General features: G+C 49.6%; 1 long non-coding RNA gene across 1 annotated transcript; it reads right to left on the bottom strand.

The window, feature by feature from the left end:
* Positions 1–1456: 1456 nt before the first annotated feature.
* Positions 1457–1908, bottom strand: LOC105512924. Its single transcript, XR_001001929.1, has 2 exons — positions 1552–1908; positions 1457–1519 (listed from the first exon to the last, which is right to left on the bottom strand). It is a non-coding gene; the product is annotated as an uncharacterized LOC105512924 (long non-coding RNA).
* Between the last annotated feature and the right edge of the window lie 5769 nt (positions 1909–7677).

Here is a 7677-nt window from a genome sequence, read left to right as displayed (position 1 = left end):
GCGCGGGGAACGCTTTGAGCACGCAGAGGTCACGGCCCACGGGCGCGCTCCCCCGGGAAATCCCACAGATTCTTTTGTGGTCGTTGTCAGAGCACCGCGGCCGGTGCGAGGTCCTTTGAGAAGTGTGCAAACCCTTCAGTAGATACACGGGAGTCCTCGGGGTGAAAATAAAATCTAAACTGCATCTTTTTTTGAGCGCCATCTCTAACAAAGCTGTTTGTGGGGCGTGGGACGTTAGGATTTGTAAAATATGTGTGTGTGTCTGTTGGAAACACAAACTGCACACAGTTGAACAATGGGGGATGGATGCCCTTCCTTCCTTTTCCGGTGCTCTGGGCTGCGGGGCTTGTTAAAATGGGTTTTGGTCCCTACTGTGTGCAGGGCAGGTGGGGAAGAACTTCTGCACAACTTCTGCACGGGCTTCCCGTGGTGGGACTGAGCCCCCTTGCTGGAAAGTGTTCATCTAAGATCCGGATGGCCAGAAGTGGGAAGATCAGGAGAGTAATCTGGCTAGAGAAGGGTTTCTCAACGTTGGCACTACTGATGTTCGGGGTCAGATAGTTTTTGGTTGTGGGTGGGGGCCTTCCCTGTGCAATGTAGGAAGTTGAGCCGTATTCCTGGCCTCTACCCACTAGATGCCAGCAGTATCCCCATCCCCCAAGTCGTGAGGATCAACAAAATCTCCAAACATTGCCAGATGTCCCGGGTTGTGGGGGAGGGGTCTCTTCCACTCTCTCATACACGCAGGTGAGAACCATTACTGAACTAAATCCCTTCCTCCAAAAGTTCTAATGCCCTGGGAGATGCTCCCAAGACCTCGAACAAGCTTGACTCTGTTGACTTAGTTTTCTTATCTGTAAAATGGGAAGGACAAAAGTGTGGTGCAGATTGAAGGGGTTGGAAAACCGGTTGCGTTGTGCGTGGTCTGTACCTGGTAGGCACTGAATAAATGATGTTATACATAACCACCAGTATTTATTGAGGATTTACTATGAGCTCGACACTTTGTGGACGTTTGTCTCCAGTCCTTGAGGTGGGTGATGTTATAATTTCCATTAATTTCCATTTTAGGGATGAAGAAACTGAGGCTTAGATGGATCACTTGATATGAGCAGTCTCATGCACTAAAGTGGCTGCGCCAGGGTTTGAACTCGGGCCCTCTGCTTCAAAACCTTTACTCTTAACAACCCGGTTTTACTGCTCCCATAATCGCAAGGCTTCAGGGCACTCCACTCAGTTGTCATTAAGTATTTTTTGTGTGCAAAGTTTTGTGCTGGGATCTGTTATCAAATTCTGCAACTTCAAGGCCCACAAAGAGGTTGAGATACGTGAACGTCTCCAAATGTGGAAGGAAATAATACTGTTTATGTTGACGCATTGGTTTTGAGCAGACAGAGTTTCAGTTTGGATGTGTTGAGTCTGAGACCATGGTGCTTTTTTTTTTTTTCTTTTTTGAGACACAGTTTCACCCTTGTAGCCCAGGCTGGAGTGCAGTTGTGCCATCTCGGCTCACTGCAACCTTCGCCTCCCGGGTTCAAGCGATTCTCCTGCCTCAGCCTCCCGAGTAGCTGGGATTACAGGCGACCGCCACAACGCACAGCTAATTTTTTATATTTTTAATAGAGACGGGATTTCGCCTTATTGAGCAGGCTGGTCTCGAACTCCTGACCTCAGGAGATCCATCTGCCTTGGCCTCCTAAAGTCCTGGGATTACAGGCATGAGACACCACACCCGGCCCATGATGCTATTTCAAGTAAAAGAAATGAGAGAATTATGAAAAAACTTTATGAAAAAAATAGGAAATTATGAAAATGTATTGCCTCTCTCACTCGCGGCTTCCCATCTCTTCCCTCTTTCCACACTGCAGCAGGAGTTCTGTAAATGCACATCTAATTGTGTCCCTTCTGATTTAAAATCTTTGGGCAGAAAAAAGATGTTTTCTTGACCTCTTTGGTGGCTTAAAAGATAAAGCTAGAAGCCCTTAGTTTGGAGTGCCAGTTCCTTCACACACTAACCCTCCCTGCCCCTGCTTGTAGCCGCCAAACTCTAACCCTCCCTGCCTGTTGTAGCCTCCACCTGGAGACAGATCTCTTCCACCTGGAGATCCGTTGCTCATGCTCCGTGGCTCAACCCAGAGCTCACTGGCCGTTTGAAGCCTCGTCTGACTGCCACTCTTCCTCCCCCCGCACCGGAATCAACTGTTCCCTCTTTGGTGTTCCCATCCCATTCAGTTTATTGAATCGAATTCAAGGCTGAATGGCAAGAGAAGCGCAGCGCCCGACTGGCGCCCCTAGGTGGCAGTAGCGAGGCGGTGCGGCCGACCCGAGCTGTGGGTCAGGGGAAGACCGACGGAAGCCAGCCTGTGGGAGGGAAGTGAGGTTCGCTCCCGCCTCTGAACGACTCTCCCTGCTCCGCTGCTGTGTCGTGGCCCCCGCTAGGCTCTGGAGAGTGTGCATGATGTGTGTAGGTCATCTCAGCCCACTCTGATGAGTGTGGTGAGAGTGATGCCCTGGCTGATGTGGAAGCCCAGAAGAGGGACCTGGGTGGGCACAGGAGAGCCCAGAATGCTTCCTGGAGGAGAGGCGGCAGTAGCGGTGGGGAGGAGTTAACCAGGCAAAGACAATGGGGTGGGGCTTTGTAGGATACAGTGAAGCCCGGAGGTGGGAACATCGCAGTGTTCAGAGAACATCGTGTGTTCAAAGAACCACGGGGGTTCTTTAGGGGCAAGAAGACTGAAGTGGGTAGTCGTGGCAGGAGTGCTCAGGTGGCCGGTGGGCAGAGGGCTTGGCTGTTACTCTGCGGTTAGGCCAGAGGGTGGCTACTGAGCAGTTTTAGTTCACTGCTCACCCTGGTGGAGAGGCTGGGGGGAGACAAGGAGAAACTAGGCACGGGCTATTGCAGTACTGAGGTGGCCCGGTAATGGCTGAACCGCTTGAGGGTCAGGACTGGGACTGCTTCTTTGTTTTGTATGCCTGATTCTTTGCTCTGTGCCTGGCACGTGGTTGATATTTTGTCTGTGCCAGGAAAAGGAAAGATTGACAGACCACTCAGAAGTGACTGGATCTAGGTACCTGTCAGACAGACATCTCTGGCTGGGTGTAGTGGCTCACACCTGTAACCCCGACAACTTGGGAGGCCAAGGTGGAGGATTGCTCAAGCCCAGGAGTTCAAGACCAGCCTGGGCAATATAGTGAGATCCCATCTCTAAAAAAAAAATTTTTTTTTTTTTTTTTTTTTTTACAGCGAGACACTTATGTCAGGGGAAGGAATCACAGGAGAGGGAACAATCCTGAACAACTCGATGGCCAGACTTATGTCATCATGAACAGAAACAGGCAGACTCAAGGAAGGGGAGTGACTAGGTAGAAGAAGATGAAGCTGGGTTTAGAGACACTGAGTTTGAAATCCCACTTAAGAGTCGGTCTAGCAGGAGGTGACAGGAATCTGTATGGGGATGGTGGCAGAGAGGTGGCAGGACAGTGAGAGATCTCATGTGTTAAACTGGCAGGACGTGGTGCTTGATTAGGTCCAAGGGAGAGAGAGAGGTGGCTTGGGGGACAGGTGGGGCTGTGCCACCAAGCGAAGTAATTAAGGGGGCGGAGGCGGTTTGAAGAGAGGGCAAGGGCAGGAGGAGAGGAGATGAAGGTGTTTCTAGCTGCAGACAGGGAGGTTGGGGAGACATACATTCACCTTGATTTTGTTCATGAAGTGTGACTAGAGACAGGTACTCTCTGTACCAGGCGCTGTGGAGCGGGGGGTGACATCCCCAGTGGAGGAAGCTGAAGCTCTGCGAAGGGGAGCGACTTCTGCATAGTAGTTCAGCCGATGAGCAGGAGACTTAGTGCCCAGCTCAGGCCTGCCAGGCTCCAGAGTCCAGGGTTTTTTCCTGCCATTCCCTGTTGCTTTGCACTTCTGTGCGAGATCCCTGCAGTGGCCTTTCGCCTTGACCAGCCAGAAAGAAGCCAGAGCTCTTAGCAGGGCTGTGGGGTGCCTGGACTGGGCCATAGGCCAGCCACACCTGACCTGCTCCTGCCCCGGGCTTCTCAGCCTGGCTGATAGGAAATTGTCACTTAGCTGGAGCTGCTCTAGCCAGGCATCCTGCCCTTCTGTGGGCCATGGGCGGGGGCCTGGAAGAAGCTGGTGCTGTGTCCACCTGAGACCTTGCCTTGCGTGGCAGTTATAACTGGGTCAGGTGGTGCTTTAGGTTTTCTGTGGCAGCAGAGCATTTCCTGAATGACCTAAGCCTTTTTTACCTTGAAGACTCAGAATGTTGCATCTGGAAAGGACCTTAACAATTATTGGGTCCAAGCCCTGTCAGATGATGTGTGAAGTGTCAAGATTGAGCCTGAAGATAGATTTGACTGTTCTAGTTTTGCACTGGCTCAAGTGGTTTAGAATACCTGCTCCATCATGATGCAATGAAAGCGATTCTCATGCATGCCTGGTGGAAACAGCCTCTTTTTCTGTTACACATAAAGATGCACACATCTCTCTCCCCTGGATATGTGCTAGATGATCTACGGATGTGAACAACATCAGTGATGTCACGTAGACAACCAGGATTGTTTAAAATAGTGCATTGGAGTCAAAAACCTAGTGATCTTGACTCACTGCAACCTCTGCCTCCCGGGTTCAAGCGAGTCTCCTGTCTCAGCCTCCTGAGTAACTGGGACTACAGGTGTGTACCATCACGCCCAGCTAATTTTTGTATTTTTAGTATAGACGGGGTTTCACTGTGTTGGCCATGCTGGTCTCAAGCTCCTGACCTCAGGTGATCCGCCTGCCTCGGCCTCCCAAAGTGCTGCGATTACAGGCGTGAGCCACCACACCGGGCCAGGAAGGTAGCTTGTTAAAGATGAGCCAGCCTGGTATAGTGGCTCTCACCTATAATCCCAGCACTTTGGGAGGCCCAGGTGGGAGGATGACTTGAAGCCAGCATGGGCAACAAAATGAGACCCCTGTCTCTATAAAAAATTTTAAAATCAGCTGGGTATGGTGGCACCCACCAGTAGTCCCAGCTACTTGGGAAACTGAGGCAGTTTGAGGTTGCAGTGAGCCGTGATTGTGCCACTGCACTCCAGTTTGGCAGCAGAGAAAGACCCTGTCTCAAAAGAAAAATAAATAAGTAAAAATAAAAGTGAGCTGGGAGACCAGGTGTGATGGCTCACACCTGCAATCCCAACACTTTGGGAGGCCAAGGTAGGAGGATCACTTGAGCTTGGGAGTTGGACCAGCCTGGGCAACATAGCGAGATCCCTACTCTTTAAAAATATATATATTAATTTTGAAAAATGAGCTGGGAAGTGAAGGAGAGGACACTTGTGCCCTGCAGAGGGAACAGCCAAAACAGAGGCCTGTAGCATATTGGCAAGAAGCTGGAGTGAGCAGGAAGAGAGGGTGGTGACTGAGGCTGGGGAACCACCTAGGTCCGATCATGAAGGACCTTGCCAATATGACAGTTGCACTGTCATGACAACTTGAGGCCTGGCCCTGACACTTATTAACAGCACGCCTGACTGTGAGCATCATCGCGTGACCTCCGAGCCTCAGCGGGTGGTGACCACTGACAGGGAAGACCAGAGAGGCAAGCATCTTGATTGCGGGGCAGTGCAGGCCTTGCACCTTGAGAGCCAGAGGCGGCTACAACTTGGGAGTCATTGATAATTGAGTGGTGACAGGCCTGGTTGCAGTTGGAGTTTGTGGGACAGAAGCTGATTTGGCCCGGGATTGATGATGCAGATTTGGAGAAGATCAAGGGAAGGGCCTCCAGAGAGTGGGGTGGGGGCCCGGAAACACCATGAAACTGCTTGGGGGTGCAGGTTGTTGGTTTCTCCCTTGTTGCTCGTTGACCAAGAACTTGACCTGCTAGGGCTGCTCAGCCTTGACTCAGAGTGTCAGGAGGAACAGGGCCGCAAAGCAGAAGTTCTCTTTTTAAACCTTTTAAAATTTATTTTTTATTGTGGTTTTGTTGTTGTTTTTGAGGCAGGATCTCACTCTGTCACCCAGGCTGGACTGCAGTGGCGCAATCATAGCTAACTGCAGCGTTGACCTCCCAGGCTGTAGTGATCCTCCTGACCAAGCCCCCCGATTAGCTGGGATTGCATACAGGCATGCATCACCATTCCTGGGTAATTTTAGTTTTTTTTTTTGTAATGATGGCATCTCTCTGTGCTGCCCAGGCCGGTCTCGAACTCCAGGCTCAAGCAGTCCTCCCACCTTGGCCTCTGAAAGCGCTGGGATTAAAGGCATGAGTCGCCACACTCAGACAATTTATTTTTAAATTTGCATGTAGGAAAATTCATTCTTTGGAGTAGAGTTCTCTGAGTTTTGACAAATGGATAAAGTTGTTTGATTACCACCATAATAAAGATTGGCAAGTTCGCTCTCCCACAAACAGAAATACTCCCTCCTCCTATCCCTGTGTAATCAACTTTTCCCCTCACTCCCTAACCCCAACGACCGCAGATCCATCCCTATGGTTTTGCATTTTCCAGGGAGGCACAGAAATGATGTGGCAAGATGTATTTGAGATTCACACAAGTAGCATGAATTGGTGGTACCTTTTATTGCCTAGTAGTAGTCTGTTGTATGGTACATCCCAGTTTATCCATGAATGGCTTGAAGAATATTTGGGTTGTTGTAGTTTTGGATGATTATGAATAATACCACTCTACACATTTATATACAGATTTTTGTGTGAACATAGATTTTCCTTTCTATTGCCTTAATACTAGGAGTAGGATTGCTGGATCCCATGCTAAGTGTATATTTCACCGTAAGAAACTGCCAATCTGTTTTCCAAAGTGGCTGTCACATTTTACATTTTTGCATTCCCACCAGCAGTGCATGAATATTCTGGCTTCTCCACATCCCTGCCAGCACTTGACATTGTCTGTTTTGTTGCTGTTAGTTGTTTTTGTTTTATTTTGTTTTAGCCATTCTAATAGGTTGGTAGTGGTGTCTCGATGTGGTTTTAAGTTGACTAATGATGTTGAGCATCTTTTCATGTGCCTGTCTGCCATCCATATATATTCTTTGGTATAGTGTCTGTTCAAATCTTTTGCCATTTTTGAAACCAGGTTGTTTGCTCATTATGTTGTTTTTTGTTTTTGTTTTGTTTTGTTTTTCTTTGGAGACAGAGTCTGGCCCTATTGCCCAGGTTGGAGTGCAATGGCACGATCTCGGCTCATTGCAACCTCTGCCTCCTGGGTTCAAGCGATTCTCCTGCCTCAGCCTCCCCAGTAACTGAGATTACAGATGCCCACCACCACGCCTTGCTAATTTTTTTGTTGTTTTATTTTTGTAGAGATGGAGTTTCACTATGTTGGCTGGACTTGTCTCAAACTCCTGACCTCAGGTGATCCACCCACCCCAGCCTCCCAAAGTGCTGGAATTCCAGGCATGAGCCACCACATTGGCCTGCTTATGTTTCGAGAGCTTAAAAGAAAGTGTTCTGGGCCAGGCGCCGTGGCTCACACCTGTAATCCCAGCGCTTTGGGAGGCCGAGGCAGGCAGATCACGAGGTCAGGAGATCTAGAGCATCCTGGCTAACACGGTGAAACCGCGTCTCTACTAAAAAACTACAAAAAAAAAAAACTAGCCGGGCGAGGTGGCGGGCGCCTGTACTCCCAGCTACTCGGGAGGCTGAGGCAGGAGAATGGCGTAAACCCGGGAGG

This window comes from Colobus angolensis, unplaced genomic scaffold, assembly GCF_000951035.1.
Source record: "Colobus angolensis palliatus isolate OR3802 unplaced genomic scaffold, Cang.pa_1.0 Scaffold22, whole genome shotgun sequence".
In the NCBI taxonomy this organism is placed as follows: Eukaryota; Metazoa; Chordata; class Mammalia; order Primates; family Cercopithecidae; genus Colobus; species Colobus angolensis.
Note: the sequence above shows the minus strand (reverse complement) of the source record. Positions and strands in the feature narration are given on the sequence as shown.